This window comes from Periplaneta americana, chromosome 10 (genome assembly GCF_040183065.1).
Source record: "Periplaneta americana isolate PAMFEO1 chromosome 10, P.americana_PAMFEO1_priV1, whole genome shotgun sequence".
NCBI classification, from domain to species: Eukaryota; Metazoa; Arthropoda; class Insecta; order Blattodea; family Blattidae; genus Periplaneta; species Periplaneta americana.
In genome coordinates, this window is record NC_091126.1 from 80,199,062 (window position 1) to 80,217,403 (window position 18,342).

An 18,342-nucleotide genomic window follows, 5' to 3' on the forward strand; every position below is an offset into this window, starting at 1 on the left:
GAGGAAAGAAAATCTTAATTAAGAGCAAATTGAATGTGAGGAGGAACGTAGGGATGACTATTTAGCCTTGAGTCCAAAAACAAACTCAAGAATGGGCACAATCTCACATGGGAGATAATACACTTTAAGACTCCCACGGGATTGTAAGTAATTGAGCATTTGTCATCAAAATTTTTTTTTAGGATTTCCCTAATAGCTCTCATAAACCTTGCTTCATTCTGTATTCTTCATATGTATGAGAAACAAAACATAAAATTTGAATCTTTATTTGTAATTAGATGCAAGAATTATTTACGGTATCCTCTAAAGCTAATGTGGTGTTATCGCAAGAGTAGGGTATAAATATATAGGCTATACCTCATTTTAACAATATTGTGTTTGTAATGTTTAATGAAATTCAGTTTGGACTTGGCTGCTACAGACGTAAATCTTTATTAAGAATTTCATTTAGAGATAAAATGATTTTGAGTAATGAAAATCAATTTATGAAGCTAAAAATGTTGCACTGATTTTCTTCTCCGAAAAATAAATTGGAAAATTAAATGTCTGTCTTCATTTTGCGAGTTCATATGATAGCACACAAGTCCAGAATTGTTCTCTAATGAGAAAAGGTACTTAGAGATCCGATGGTTTTCAGGAAGGAGATCAACCGTAAAATTGACTATGATAAGTATGTTATTGAATGTGTACCTCATACTTTATTCTGGAGTTTGAGAATATAAGTCAGTTCCACGGTTCGTGAAATTTGACGAATAAATGCACTCCTTCGACATGATCTCCTAAGTGCAAGTATCTTGAATTTTGACATCGGTTAGTTAATGACTGGATTGTGTTGTCTTGTATTAAAGAACATTATAGTAAGTTTCCTGAGTTCAGTACGAATTCCCGTGGTTCTTGCTTCTCGTCTCAGGAACTCTCCGAAGTCTTCCAGGAACAGTATATGACTCATTCGCATTTTCTGGTTTTATTTATAAATTACATTTATTTTTATAATAATGTGAAGGACTTTTTAATGAATATATCCGTGTTTGCAAATTAGATCCATGATGGATGAGGTCGGTTTTTTGCCTAACAATAAAAATGAACTGCTGAAATTCACAACACTCCGACACGTGAAGTTCTGACAGGAGAAATGTTAATATATGGAACGTATTATCGGTAGGTTGATCGGCAGAGAATCCCACGGCTTTGTGGCAAGCGCCTTTGATCTCAAGCTGACAGGTACGTTGGCCACTTCCGCGGTTGCTTGTCATACCGAGAGAGTGGGATGCGAAATTAATCCTCTGCTGCGCATGGTGGTTGCCAGACTTACCTTCATACTGCTGTCGCAACGAAATCGTTCGATGCTATAAAATGTACAGCGTCGGAAGAGTTGTAAAGTATAAGGATGATATTGCGGGATACAGGGATTTTTAAGGGCAGTGACGGGTAAAATTTTGGTCATTTTCAGTCAATAATCTCATTTTCGTTTTCTTGTAAAATATGAATGAGCAATCTCTTTTTTATATGTTAAGCGAGTTTCAATACTGGCTCTCGAAAGCATAAAAATTACGCAATATGTAAATGACTGCATTCTTGAACTCAATTCCATTTAAATTTTACAAGTTGTTTTCTCACACATTTTTTTTTCACCATATTTCGTCAGATCCCAAGTGTAAAGGCTCTTACAGTTTTGATGCTAAGAACATGAAATTTTTACTGCGTATTCTGTACACTGTGATTAACAAAATAGCGCATGGTTTTTATGATTAAATGAATACTTTTTAAAATAAAAATGAAATATTTATAGTGACAATGAAAAATGTATATTTTTAGGTATGCGGTGGTTATAAAAATTGTTTCCCCTTTGGTAGTAAAGATAGTGTCCATTCTTTTTATAAACTAGCGAAAGTGCAAATTGTAAATTTTTCAGGAGAGCTAAAAAATATTGATTGCTCACGTAAGATCCATGGTTATACTTACATGATTAGTTTTATGTATATTTTAATTGGCTACTTTACTACTTTTTATCGACTGCTGTGTTTATCTGCGTCTAAATGAGATGAAGGTGATTATGGTAGCGAAATGAGGCCAGGGCCCAGGGCCGAAAGTTACCAGCATTTTCTCTTAACGGGTTGAGGAAAAACCTCAGAAAAAACCTCAACCAGATAACTTGCCCCTACCAGGATTTCAACCCGGGCGCGTTCGTTTCGCGGACAGGCATGCTGTTACTCCATAGTGGTGGACCAGTTTTATGTGTTAAAACTAATTTACCAACATGTTCGAGGATAATTTTGGTACATCTTGTATAAATAGTACAGTATGTTCTCGTAACTTAAGTGCAGATTCTCTGTTTTCGCGTGATGTTTTTCTAAATATACCACTGGTATTGCGAAATGAAATGCAAACATTTTACTGAAAAATTAAGCCAAACATTTCATTTTGAAATAGCAATTTTTAAAATAATTTTAATAACTCAGAAACTAAATGACTCGCAGAAATGAAACCTCACCACATCTTTATCTGTCACACCGTGAATATGTGCACAGAAAATGAAAGACATAGCTTAATAAAATGAAGAAAATAGAAATTTCATTCATCAGCCCCTTAAATATTAGGAGCTATACTTATTTGATAGTTTTGTTAGACTAGCGAATTAAAGATTCGCTCTCACACATTTTCTTATTAATATCAGATAAAATCAATTCATTTCATCCTTGTGTGTAACACTTCCGAGTACATAGATCCTACGAGCGTAGAGCTATTGCTTGGCCTACACAAAGCACCGTATTCCTCTTGTTTTCGATGTTCCTTTCTGTCCATGCTCGGGATTTTGTAGACGTTCATTTGTTTATTTTATATGTCGCAGGAGGTTTCGTGTGCCTGAACTCATCATTGTGATATGCAGTTCCTTAGAATTAGAATGGACAATTTATTAGGAAACTCTATGGAAGTTATGAGACTCATTTCAATGGACAAAATTAGTACATATATTTTCGAAAGTGTTTCTTTATTATAAAAGGATTTGTATTTACTGTCGTTGGAAGGACCCGAATTCAATCTGTAATGGATGCAGAATTATTCATTTAGCCATAACGTTCCAAACGCCTCCGATAAGGCCTTATACAAATTTGTATCGGACCTTTTTCGGGAGTAAAAGGGACTGGAGTGTAGTGCAGTCACCTTTCCCTGTTATAGCACAGTCTAATATATACAGTCACGAAGCTCAATATGTAATAAATATCTATCCATAGATAGTTGCTAACAACTAGGATCGCTACTATCATCTCATTACAGACAATGCGAAATAGTACCTGCACAGTCTATTGTTCCTAGCAACCTCAACAACTCAAGCTTCGTGACTATATACTAGACTGTGGTTATAGTATCGAAGTCCAGAAGGCATGAGAACTGTATGAACCTATGTGTTGTATTTTTACTGGCGTTTGTTGTTAAAACTGCGTAAAAATTTCAGTCCCCGGAAAATGTAAATGATTTTATGAAGAGAATTTCCAGACCAGAAACTACGTACTTGGAAATTAATATTTAAGTAATGCGTTTCTATTTGAAATTAGATCTGTTACGTGAGACAACATTGATTTTGCTTATAAAAAAAACAAACTCGCATATTCGGTTGGAATCTGAATCAATAGGGACGAGGAAGGAATGATAAAGTAAAAAGAAAACGAACGCTCGGCTTTGCACCAGACTTTTGGGCAGTGGTTAAAATATATGCCACCTCCAAGCCTCTTGAGTACTTGTCTCACATCGTGGGTCATTGTGCCGCTGAAGGAACTTCGACAATTTATAAATACTCTAAATGTTCCTAGAAACAGTATATTGTAATTCGATAATATATTTTCCGTGTTGCAACCACAAAATTCTGAATTTCTAAGTTAAATTAATTTCACTCTTAAATGTATCTGCTTGCGCAATGTTTAATACATGCTCTAAAGCACGAATTTCCTCATGGAACCCTTATGGTTGGAGTATTTCAATTTTTCCAAACGCCATTTCAGAGCTTTTGAGAGAGAGATTTTCTTTTCTTTTCATTCTCCTGTATGGAGAAATGTATTTGGCATGCCTTTAACTCTTCTGTTCTTAAATAAAACGTTGTTTGCAGATCTGTATATTATGTGGAAACTACATCTGAAATAGAATTATCACGTCAGATATAATATAATTTAGGAATAACTCGTTCACTGCTTGCCCTTTAGGAATCGGTGATACAAAGCTCATACTATAATTTTCATGCCGTAGGTTCGACGCGTTTCGTAGCATTTCACTTCATTATGTACCAGCGACGATTTTTTGTAGTTGTTTTCATGAATTCTCATTTCAAGGATATAAAAATGAATTTATTTTGTTCTTTTCATAGTCCTAAGACATAAGGTACCTCACTTCGTTTATGAATTGTAAGTTTAAAGTGGTTGCATGCACAAATTTACATGATGTACCTAGCTATTTGTGTATTTGATGCATACTGAAATTTGTGCATTTAAAAAAAAAACCATTAATCGTTGGAAAATACATGCTATTATTCGGTTGATAAGCTTTTGCCATTATAGATTTATTAATTTATCCTACAGAATAATATCTGTAATATTGACAATTAATATTTGTCATCTAGTCTGCTTTAAAAAACTGAAAGCTATAATTTATAAAACAATTAGACCTATATTACCGGTTCTGTATGGTTGTGAAACTTGGACTCTCACTTTGAGAAAGCAACAGAGGTTATGGCTGTTCGAGAGTAAGGTGATTAGGAAAATATTTGGGGCTAAGAGGGATGAAGTTACAGGAGAATGGAGAAAGATACATAACGCAGAACTACACGAATTATATTCTTCACCTATCATAATTAGGTACATTATATTCAGACGTTTGAGATGGGCAGGGCAAGTAGCATGTATGGATGAATCCAGAAATGCATATAGATTGTTTGTTGGGAGACCTGAGTGGAAGAAGACATTTGGGGAGACCAAGATGTAGAAGGGAGGATAATATTAAAATGGATTTCAGAGAGATGGGATATGATGGTAGGGACTAGATTAATCTTGCTAAGAATAGGAACCGATGATGAGCTTATGTGAGGGCGGCAATGAACCTCCGGGTTCCTTAAAAGTCATAAGTAAGTAAGTCGTTTGTAGTTGGATTCTAATTCTATATTACTTGCTTGCAAAGCGGCAAACGGTTAAATGAAACCATTTCAATTGGCAAGTGTTTTTTTATCTAAACATCATAGTAATAATTGAGACCTAAAGATTTCATCTGCAGCACGTTATACAATATTTCTGTCATGGAAAAGTTCTTTAAAATAAGAGCCAAGAATGCAAATTCATAATCATTCACTTCATTTAAGAAACCTCTTGCAAGCCGAACAGCTGTCTGATCTGACTGTCATTCATGACGGTTTCGAATACTGTTTTCAAATTGTTCAATTCCCAGTAACTATGCAGATAAGCTTCGAATTTGAGAGGCAGGGAGTATGTCACAATTGGTATGCTCCTCCCAACAATTGTGTCCATTACTTAAGTGCGTTTGGCAGAATAGTGGAAGAAAGAAGGTATTTTACTGACATTAGCAAAGAATATTGGACAATATTTCTAAAACTGTTGCAAAACAAGAGTAAGCCTGTGACCCAAGCAACGAAAGAAAACAGCTTGTGGACCTTCATCGTTAACTCTTTTCTGAAAGTCATTCAGAACATCACACTAACACCATCATAACACTGGCTGATAAGTTTGTTTTTATAATTCAAAGGCCCCAGTACTGTATCCAGCACCGAAAATAATGTCTGTGATGTCCGATCAGAGCTAACATCATGGAAGCCAGAAAACATTTCACAAGTTCTCCCTCCGCAGTTACGAATCTCACTACGAAAGAACATTTGAGACTTTTTGGAAATGTCAGTTGTAGCCTATCATCCACTTGGACGGAAAAGAAAGGACATCCCTTACATGCTCATTGATCTTTTCAGAAATGCAATTAACTGTTAATTTCATTTTGAATCTTTTTAGATTCCCTAGAGAAAACAGACCTAATTTTCTCATAGTGGTTTCTAATTTTCATAGGACTTTCCTAAATGAGGAGGGCCAATAATTATTTGAAATTTTCCCTGTTCTGTGATGAAATACTCTCATGGTCGCGAAATGCCAACTCCGGCTTGCCTAGAAATAATACCATATCGATTACGGTGTGCATTACCAGTCTATTTAAAGTAAACTTACGTTGTCATTGAATTGACTTACGTGTAACCTGGAACATTTCTTTAGTGGATCTGCAATGGTGTTCATGTTCTTCTGCAGCGTCTTTAATTTTTTTGCAAAATACATTTAATGTGTTCAACTGAATCGGCATGGCTGTGAAGTCCGCTATTGATATTAAGTCGCAAAATCCAGTTGAATTCCAAGTGAGTTGTTCCTTGTTTCCCAGAAGAAGACGAGGGCAACAGTATAACTTTCCGTTATAGTGATTTCTGCATAACCAGTTGTAGTCGGTATACCACTAATCCTGAACTGAATGTGACCGACCATCACTTTTCACGTTTTTCACAGTTATATTAATGTTAGGTGTTGATCTGCCGTATTTTAAAATATCTTCTTTATCTCCTGCAGAACAACGAGAGAACGGTGTCTCCAAAAGATTAAACACTAAATCGTTAAACGGATTCATGTTTTCATCATATTAATAGGTTACACTTGCTAACACCTTAACACTTCACTGCATTTGTCACGACAAAGAATAAGTGTAGACTAGAAACAAAGTCGTTGGTCAGCGCGGGTGAGAGATGTACAACATACTTTCAAATTTTATGCCAAATCTACACAAAACATAATATTCAAGAGATGCGAACGTTAAAAAAATACAATATATATATATATATATATAATTCCTTAAATTTAAACAATATTTAATTTCTTTACAAAACATTTTATGTTTTCTTATCTAGTTGCAAATTACTACAGTTTGCCATCCTGATCCAATATTTGTACGAGAGAACGATTCTGTTTTCCAAGAACAGAGAAAGCAGATGAATGTCTTAACCAGACATTCGTAGTAGCCTCGCGAAAGCCGTTGTCATAGCAACTGAGTTTGTTTACGGAAGACAAAAAGGAAATCCTCCCTCGGACCTTCATGATTCACATCCCTCAGACTCTCACTAGCCGGTCTGATGGCCACGTGGCTTGACTGATGAGGGATTCATGTGAAGTGCTCTAGAGGACGTTAACTGAGCGGATTAAACCGAGCAAGACATTAAAAAGTAGAGCAAAATATGGTTAGTGAGGAATGAATTTCATTTTAATTTTTTGGTGAAATATATTTTATTAAAGCACGAAAAAAAGGGGTGAAGGTATCCTTCACTTACTTCACTTGAATAACCGCCACTGAAGCATGGACTGTGGAACATAAGCATATATTTTATCCGCACTTTTCTAACAGAAAAAGTTCGATATAAAGAATCGAGGTATTATAATTTTAGAACAAAGTGTTCGCAGTATATTATTTCTTCGTATTCATAATAAATACACAGCACCTAGTCAGAAATGAAATATATCATAGGCATAAATGCATTTAACATATGACTAAAACTGATGCGTTAGAATTTCTAATTGACGTGCCAATATCAACTCCACGTGGAGTACGAAATACCGTTGCCATATTTCGAGTTTATTGACACGAGTTGAAATGTATCGCTAATGGTAATTGTAAGTAGGAACGATCTTTGCAGAGGAAACATGACAACGTTTGACATTGGAAGTATTGATGCATGCAAGAAATATATATTATAACACATAGGCTTTCGACTGGGTAGTAAATGAACGCGCTGAACATACATAATTTGATGTCCTTCCCAATATTCTTACATGTGCCTTAAGAGAGAGAGAGAGAGTTATGCTTTGACAGTTATTCTTGTTAAATTTGCAATGCCTGTATTGTTTGCGATCGCAGCTTTATCTGGAAAGTGACTTTATCGTGATTTTTCTGTAGTTTGCTATAGAAGGTCGGTATATTGCCTTTTTTTAGACGCCAGGAATGCATATTTTCTCATTTACTTCTATTCGCATAAAATGTTTGTTTTATTGCTTAGCCATAAAATCTCAACTGATAAACTTAGTTAAAGCACTTTCAGCACGGTACTTACTCAACTAAATTGTGCTTTGTTATAGCTCCAGGAATCGAATTTCATTGTTTTGCGATATTTAATCTTAAAACGAAATCAAACCATGCTAGTTTAAAATATAGTGGTCGAAAAATTAAACTAATCTTCATAAGTTGCAACTTAAATGTTGAATATAATAGTTCTGTTGACATTCCGCAGTTCATGAGTTACAATGTAATTAGGAGAAAAATTCTGGACTATAGCTACTATTCCTGTTCATGTCTTAGCGCCAGTGAACACCATTTAATGAACTCTAAATATGAAGTCATTCAAGCGTAGTCTAGTCTCGATTTGGTAAGTTTTGTCTTAAGGACGACGAGTTTTATCCTGTATAGTCTGTTGCAGATCAATTCCTTTGAACTCCTTGTTGAAATGAACCATTGCTATTTGAATCACAGTATGAGTACCTTTTTAGAAGTGATTACTTATGGGCCCTCAACAGCTTAGTTTTGTATTATTTTTTGTGTCTACAACGTAAATTTGAGTTCTTCAGCATTGTATGACATCAAATTTGTATGATGCGCCTCTTCTTCAGGGACTTCGTAACATCTTAATTATTTATGACTACGGTTCGACTCTTAATATTACAAATCCGGCAGATTGTCCACCCTTCCCCCCATTGCCCTTTACATGACAAAAGAATCGCAACAATCGACCATGTAACATGCTAGATAACTGTAGAAAGAGAATGCAAACATTTGAAATATATTGTGTCGTGTAATACTGTATATAAATAATGATCATTGCTGTGTAAGAAAGATGAACAAACAGAGGAACATTAATTGCAAATTATAATGATAAGGTGAATAATTCAGGTATAGGAGAACGATGAGCGCAGTAGCTATTGCCGACCGATTCCTGCACAATTTCCCGAATTCAGTATCCTGAATGATCATTTCCACGAAGGGAAAGAATCGCGAATCCATTTTCGTGAATACTACCGTCATCAATGGTAATTCCGAATGCGGAATGTTGAACTTTAATAATTGCATATATTCAATGTAGCGTATTCAATTTTAATACGCAAAATTTACTGTAATATCTAAATGAACAAACAGAATAATTACTCAGGCCTATCCGTACTGGTATATTTACCCACTTCTTTTTGACTGTGCACGTACAGTTCTTTCCACGTGCAACTCTTCCACCATACTGTATCAGCCTGTTCCCGCTGAATTTCTGAAACTGCTATGTAAAAATTGGGTTAGTATTTTTCGACCATTGATTGGAAGTGATTGTGCCAAACTTCGCTTACGTTATTGGTACGTTTCTTATTGCTTAAGATTGGTTTCATTATACAAAGTCAAGCTAAATTCAACCGACTAACTTCCATGAGTAGTAGAGGACACCCAACTAAACTGTTACAGATAGGAAACCAATGATCAGAAAAAAATTGTTCACAAGATACAGGATGGTTATTATTTTTATTTGATCACTATTTATGCTTTGTCACTCTACTTTCAGCTTTACTTGTAATACAGTTATAATTCATTATTTTAACAAACCACAATTGGTTAATAAAAAATCAAATTAATTCTGTAGAATTTTACATACAAAAACAAAAAAAAATTAAAACTTTGGCTGTAATTGCACAATCATCTAAAAAAAAAAAAACAAATTAATGAAGATATTTTTGAAATTGTGATTCTCTTGATTCGCCCACGGACCGTCTGGTTATTGCAAATATAATCAGGAATTTCTCTTAACTCATGGGCTGCAGCAAGATCTTCGGCAGAAGCAAAATTCGATGTTCATGTGACCACCACATAGGTGACCTAGGAGGCCAGGATACTGAACCACCAAGCCCAAATCATCTTATCATGAAAAACACTGTTAAGATAATCGAAGCCATTGCACTGGTTGGGTAGGTGATTTGAAAACAGAGTGCCTTACGTTAAGAACTGAGATATACATGTGCTACAGGAAGTAATTTTATTATCGGATTCTTCCGTGGACAATTTCGCGCTTTGTTGCTAAGAAACAAACGGTTTCCGGCATGTGGTTTCTTACCTCAAAGTACTGCAAATGATGTTTCTTATCAGTCAACACAGTTTGTCGGTTGAATTTAGATTCAATCTGTATTAGAATGAAAACGTGGTTGTCTTGCAGCTCTTCGTCTTCGCGCCTGTTGTCCTCTGTTGTAATTCACTCTGGCAAAATTACTGAGCCAAATTTCAGGAAAAGTACGTATCCATTCGGATTGTTAGACTTTCGGGACAATTGGATTCGGGGAAGGGGATCAGGGAGAAGGTCGGAAATGCGGCGGATAAAAAAGTGAATGAGAGATATTCTCTATATCGATCATAAGTCGATGTTGAATATAGTGTATTTTATCAACACTGTTTGAGATTATGTTGATGTTTAATAGATTACTAAATTTCATTAGCACTGTATTGAGATTATGATAATGAATTGGAGAAGAAAGGAGTGGGCAGTATCGGTCGTGGTATGCCTTGAAAGTTTCTTTCAGAGTTCAGTATAGTTTGTGAGTTTTCAATTTGTCAGGCGGTTTGTAGATTTTAAGCATCCTCTTTTACGGCGATGGAGATACGACATATCATTGAGCTGGAGGTGCCAGTGGCGGAAAACCCTTTCTCTTATTCTTTGTGCTTGACCTCTTCCGTATAAGGAGACTTTTTCTAAATTAATTATAAACATGGTTGTTTCATCCTCTGTTCAGTCATCCGTCTGGTTGTGGTAGCGCTAAGTGCAGAATGGGATAGCATTTTTGACGGCTCTTTCAGCTGCAGAGGTTATTCAGAGTCGAACGTCAACTTTGGAGAGAGGTGGCCGAAAAGTTTTCCCTGGTCACATTCAGAAACAGGGTTATTTTACTTGCCTTATGACGCGGTGATCCAGCGTTATTTCCCTCACAGAAGTAGTCAATGAGTTTATCGTCATTTGAAATACATCGCGCTCGTCCGTATGACAGAGTAGAGACGAGACAAATGTCGTTACCGAACGAAACAATAACTTGCTATACGGGTAAGCTAGTCTTTTTAATGGATGCTTGGTGGATATATATTATATAATCGTGCATGCATTAAGATCTTGGTATTATTTTTAATCAGTACATAATTCGCGGGAAAAAATGATTTGCCTTTTTTAAGGCCCGAGCCCAGAACGAAACGGCAAGCATTCTAACTGAATATCAACTCGAGCCCGTGCAGACCTCTAACATAACGCGCAGATGTGAAACCTTTCATTTCGTCTCAGTAGCTCCAGACATCTGTGTGCCATGAGGAAGGGTTCGAGCTCGATCGAAGCAACTTTTCATATCATGAATAACTTTAAAATGGAGTTTTACAAAGTCTTGGAACCGATGTTTCAATTTTCTTAACAAAAATAGAGTAATTACTGCCCAATTCCTATCAGTTATTAGGCTTTGACCTGGCCAAAAAAAAAAAACACAAAAACTATTAATTACAAGATAGTTCGCAATCTTCAAACAAAAGAAAGATTAACACAATTACGAAAAAAACAAAACAAACGAAAACGTGTCCTCTAAAACCCCATTTTAATTTTATTTCGGTTGTAAACTAATCTGACCAGCGTAAGTTTGTGTTCACTCGTACTTGCTAAATGCCTCTATTTTCGTCTCTTAAATTCCTTGTTGCTCCTTTCAGTTTCCTACGACGTTCATCTGCTGGGACCAGGTAGTCTATTCAGGACGAGATACTGGTGTTTTACAATGACTAATAGCATGAAATACATTTTTCGGTGAAGTTACAATTAATTCAACGACAAAATCATTAGTACAGTTCACTAAATCTAGTTTCTTTAGTATATGACCAAGATCTTTCCCTTTCCTTTCAGTAAAACTACTTTGACATCGCCAGGTGCCTTCCTCGTAATCTGCGCCCCTTGTTCCGAAAATAAATATATCCGAAAGTAATGAGAAGGTGCAGCTGAATTTTCTACTGCTCCATTTATAATATTACTTCAAGGTCAAGCCTAATAATAATAATAATAATAATAATAATAATAATAATAACCCACAGGAGATGGGGTGTAATTATTTAACTTTTTGTTAAACTGAAACATCGGTCCCAAGAGTATAAAATTCCATTTTAACGTTATTCAGGAAATAAAAAAAATCTGAGATTAGGCTCGAACCCGCCCCCTTCCGCATGACGAACAGACGGCTGAACCGTCTGAGCTACTGAGACGGGACGAAAGGCTGCTCTTCTGAGCGGTGTTTTAATCTATTTACTAACGTTGCGGCATGAATCGCGCTATGAAACAACTTCCAAGAGTCGGCTCATTGCTTTTTTCTGGTACTGTAGCATATGTCTACAAGTTTCTCTCAAAATTTATTGTTACTTTCTGACAACTATCAATCAAGCCTATTACATTGTTATTTTTAACTTAATGCATTGTATTACGTTCGCAAAGCAATTTTTGTTTGTGATATTTGATATAGTCTGGCCGCGAAACCAGGTAGTCCGGGTTCGATTCCCGATTGGGGCAAGTTAGCTGGTTGAGGTTTTTTCCGGGGGTTTCCCTCAACCCAATATGAGGAAATGCTGTGTAACTATGAGTGCTGGACCTCGGGCTCGTTTCGCCGGCATTATGACCTTGATCTCATTCAGACGCTAATTAACCTAAGATGTTGATAAAGTGTCGCGTGTGTGTGTGTGTGTGTGTGTGTGTGTATGTATATCATTAATGTGATAATTGATGCTACGGTCATTGACATAATGATCATGCATTTCCGCTACGTGATTAATTTGATAAATCTTCGAATTAGTAGGTCGCATATTACAATATAAAATTGAAGATATCGGGGGTAAATAATAACCCACATATACGAATTACATACATTTTAATTTTTACTGGAAACACAAGAGGATTATCATATTTTCCAAGCAACATAATTCAACCTTTTGTTGACATATTTACATAATTCTTTAACAAATCATAGATAATGTGGCTTATAGGCTGTTAACAACCAGAAAACTGTAAATCTCAATTTAAAGGGTTATCACTATTACCCACGAAGTCTTCAATTACTTCCTCACAGTTCACTATTGACGCCTTCACAGGCCACCAGCAAGGAGAGGGTATTGTAAAGGCATTATCTCTGCCAACGATTTTGACATGGAAAGATATAGCCTGTTTATTTTAAAAGCTCTTGTCAATATGTTTGTAATGTAATGCAAGTATGTGCGAATGTAATGCATGTCCTATACGTAATTTGTGATATTCCATTTTATGACAAATTTAGAACTTTCGGAGAATGGTGACGAAGATAATTTTAAGGGCGACAGAAAAGTTTTGTCTTGAAGGTAATTGACATCACCTCATTTTATATATAGAATAACAGCAATGATAGTATGGCGTCACTCGCGTGAATTGTGGTGCTTGTATGAAATTATTTCCATGCTATATATTGTTACATAATCCCGCTTGCTGTACCTTGTTGGTTAGTGTCATCAGTATTTTTTCAGGACTGGTGTTCTTTGATGAACTCGCGTTATTTTTGTTGAAAGGTCCAAAAGTAAAGGTAAATTTTCTCAGAATAAGAACTCCTTTTCGTCGTAAAATCGCACGAGCAATACTAAATAATCTCTACCATAATGCCCTCGTTATATACAATCTTTTGTCGAAGTATCTGGTCAGATGTACTCAAATTTGTGCTTGAGAGTAGGCTATGTTGTGGAAGACACTTTCCTGACGTTGATAATTAAGCATCAATATAGAATTTTGAATGATGGTAAGAGAAATTAGAGTATTTCGTGAAACCTTGACAAAACAGCGTTTTTATCTGCCATAAATTTTCTCTGAACTTGTGTGATTCCAAAGCTCATAGTAAGATAAGTTATGGGTGCATGTGTAAATTCAAGATAAGCAAAATAATCTGTCTATTCCTGTTGCGGACATGATTTCCACCGTTTTAAAATTTTGGAGGAAATTGCCGGAATTCCGTTGTTAAATTTTGAAGTTACCTTTTTTAATCTTTGCAGTCTTTGCCTTCTTACCTAACGTTTTATGCCAGTCACACTTGCTACAGTCCACACCTGTGGAGTAACGGTCAGCACGTCTGGCCGCGAAACGAGGTGGCCCGGGTTCGAATCCTGGGTGGGGCAAGTTACCTGGTTGAGGTTTTTACGGGATTTTCCCTCAACCCAATACGAACAAATGCTGGGTAATTTTCGGTGCTGGACCTCGGACTCATTTCACCGGCATTATCACCTTCATTTCATTCAGACGCTAAATAACCTGAGATGTTGATACAGAATCGTAAATAACCCATTAAAATACTTTCTACGTTTGTTTTGTTTTATTAAATGAATACAGATGACTTTATTCTGTTTCAACAGCGGTTTCAAATCCATTGTTCAATTTCCGTGGAGTCTTAATTGGACGGCTGTGACGTGTTTTAAGAAGATGGTGAACCATTCCGTTACATTTGATCCCAAATTAAATTCTCCTGTTCGTATTATGAATGGGAGAGTGATTTTTTTTTTGTAAATTTTATTGGCCTGAGGCAATCTTCCTTAAGTTTTCTTTTCTGTTACCTATTTCTTAAACTAAAACAACACCCATGCCCCAGGCGGGACTCGAAACCAAATCCCTTCGGACTAAGTGTGCCTCTACCGCTTGCGCCATCGAATCGCGCTCTATCGGCGGGATAGACTATCTCGCGTCATGTGGTGGGATATGCGAGTTACAACGATTATTAGTTTTATAAATAATACACAGATATATCGAACAAATACATAAATTGATTGATTTGGATTTAACCCTGTTTCATAAATAATCGGAACAAAGAGTTGTTGCTTGGATTTTGCATGTGTAGGAGTATTATATGAGAAATGTATATCCATAAGCGTTGTTTTCCAGAAATCTGAAGAGGAGAAATAAAAGCCCTTTATAAGAATACATTTTAATTGATTTTAATTTTTAACGTTTTTAATTACCAGGTAGCTACGTATTTTCTTATTGAACAAAACCATTTCCACCACAGTAATATAGTACCATTAATAGAGATACATTTTAAAAATTACTATGTGACCTGGCAATAATTGATGTTGAAGTCGTCGTCGACGCTTTTTTTTTTTCAGACGTTACCATGCTAGCCATCGGATCTGATGTTTGTCGCGAGTTCAAATTCGGGCGACGGTAAATCCATTTAAAAGGCGATAAAATCATTTGCATGGATTTCTCCGAGAGGGAAGTAAAACTGTGGACCCAATGCCTTAGGTTTAACGTCATGTAAAACCATCCCATATCTAATAGCGAGCTTGAAGTAAAATTTGTCGATCATTTCTCGCCACGGTTTTCGACGCTGAATAAACTGTACAGTTGAGCGTAATTAAATTAAACACCACCACCACCACCACCACAGCTCATATTTGTATACAAAATGTAGGTTTTATTATACGTTTTGCAACGCATCGAAAAGTAAAATTCCTCATTAATTTTCCTTAGGTGGAGAATTTTGCTTGCATATTTCCTTTTCTGGAAAACAATATGGTTAGGTTTTTCCTCTGGAGTTTCCCCAACTGTATGGCGAATATCTGGTATTCTCATGGCGAATTCTCGGCCTCATCTCGCCAAATAACTTGTCGGTATCAAAAATTTCATCGAAGCTAATCGATCTAGTAGTTGGTATAGTGTCGTTAAATTACGCTAGAAGTTAAAAGACTCAACTATGCATCTTTATCTTCTTTTATGTTGTTCTGTTCTCGTTGATTTTGTTGTTGCAACATGTGGACGATACTGTAAATGCAAAGAGACTCCTAGCGCCCTAAATAAATTCAATACTTCAATTTTTTTCAAAGAAATGACAACCTTCTGCACGTGATGAGTCAATCACTATAGCCACGAACGTTGGATATTTCTCACAGTGAAGTGTCGGTCTCCACACTATGGACTGAAATTGTTTCGCCTTATTTGAACTCAATCGTGTCAATTGCAGAACTTCGTCATGGTACAATCGTAGTTTTAAGGGATGAATAACTTTCACTTTTAACCTCGAGGTTGACTAGAGTTTACCCGGCATCTTGTTTTCTTTACGCCCGGCAAAGGACGCAATGCGTGGGTTTGCTTTATTAGCTCTTAACACTTTAGTCAACGACACATTTTATTGGCACTTCACACTGTCAATGTCAGTCACTTGTCTGAACTGCATTGAGAAATGTGTATTTATAACCATTGTTAGATACGCAATACAGCAAAACATTTTCTTCATTGAAACATAGTCTCACGGAAATTTCGGGGGTGTTTTGGAGTCTACACAACCATCGAAGAAATGCGTTGTTAAATAATTTAATAAGTATAGATACATTGATACTGTTGTCGATAAAAGGAAATGCTGCTCGAAGCGCCTCTTAACAAAACCAACAATTGAAGGTATACGAGTGAGGAAAATGCTTTGCAGTGCTGTGTATACAGTGATACAGTATATACAGTGATACAGGATACAGCATTTCTCAATACAGTTTCGACAACTGATCGACAATGTAAAGTTGTAGTAGAATTGTGTCGCCGGCTCTTTCTATATGCTTTTGCAACAATTATGATACCCATGTCGTTGATTAGTAAGGGGTTAATATGAAATCAGCCCGTGGCAAATCCAATGGCATTGCATGGGGCCTAATTTGAACGTCTTTGGGATTAGTTTCTGTTTTGGAGATTCGTCGCCTGAACAATCGGATGGCGATTCATGTCAGGGTTTTTCAAGTGCCATGTCTGATACCTCATTAGGAATTTGTTGTACAGTTGACAGTGAGACGAAAAATCGAATCCAACAAGTAAAGCGTGCCAATTTTAAGCATGATTTTCGCAAATTAACGTTAATTTAGCAACACTATGTTACGATTAACTGATGCTAAATGTATATTCACAACACGCGTCACTCAACACGTTAATTCTGTTTGTTAAACAATGCGTACACGCTTCATATGATGTGTAATTTACTATTCCTGAATGTACTAACAAGTAGCATATGCATTATATATAGGCTATATCATTTTATTAAATAAGTTCTTTTGTTTATGCAGTTTTCTTATCCTATTGGGTTTCATTGGTCTGTCATGAAGTGATAGAGGCAAGTCTTGGCAACGTGTTACCCAAGTCTGAAAAACTTTGTGGGCGGTGAACCATTTAGGACTGTGCAGCGGTTGGAGGGACTGTGGTATGAGGGAAGGTTGTGATAAGTATTAACGGGACTTCAACAGATTTTTCAAGAAAATGAGATTTCTTGACTGCTGACTGCCAGTTAGTTACGCCTTGTTACCAGTGTGAGAGTTGTGTGTTGTAGAGAGGGCGGTCGGAATCAATTCATGTGGTCCATTGCTTATATAACCTCCAGGAGTTAAAAAAAATGATGGGGGGGCAACCTAGGGTGGCCTTCCATCCCCAGAGATTCTGCAGTTGTAACTCAGGGGAGTTCTGTCACCTGATACTACAAGCTGTCCCTGAACACCAGCGGAACGCCATTGATCTTAGTCTGCCACTGTGACCTTTCCTCACCACAAGACGTTTCTTCAGTATTCGAAACAAGCCCGTATGCTAGCGAGAATCGCTCATTGAACGTACCGGTTCGCGGTCGTGAGCGTTTCAGAGAGAAACTGTAGTCTGGCAGATCATCTCCATTTGGCATCACCAAAGCTCGTTCCCCTTTTCTGAAAACGTATTTTTTTGATGACATGATATCTTAGGAAATGAAGAGAGTGGGGATGAGATGAAGAAGCATTCTTGGAATATGAATTGTAATGTTCAAGAAAACTGGAGAATCGCGGGAAGAATCCTCATCCTCACGTACTGTTCATCGTAAGACTATCACTCCAGTTAACGCCCGGGAGTCGAACCCGAGTTCGTGGAGCGATAAAAACGAGCTGTAGAACTGAAATACAGAAGGGACCAGTTTGTGGCCTAATCGGATGGATAACTTAGATTTATATATGTGAAATCTAGATTGGAATTTACCTATTTTCACTCTTTTTCTTTTAATTTTTCTTAAATTTCCGTAATGTGTGTTATCACTACCCTTTCATTACATTTTACATATGTTCGAGCAGATTTCTCGCGCATGCCTATCTCTATGGCAGCGATAGATTTGTATATTCGAAATGCGTTCGGTTTAAACATACATGAATTTCAATAGAAGACTACACAGTGACGATATAAAAATCGGAGAATAGTAAAATGTCTTTTGAAAAGTGTAAGTCGGGATGTCTGAGCCATGAACA

The 18,342-nt window shown here is 36.5% G+C and overlaps 1 protein-coding gene across 6 annotated transcripts in view; it reads left to right on the forward strand.

The window, feature by feature from the left end:
- Ssdp (Sequence-specific single-stranded DNA-binding protein) overlaps positions 1-18,342 on the forward strand; it is a 701,465-nt gene that overhangs the window by 2,427 nt on the left and 680,696 nt on the right. The gene's annotated exons all lie outside the window — the stretch shown is intronic.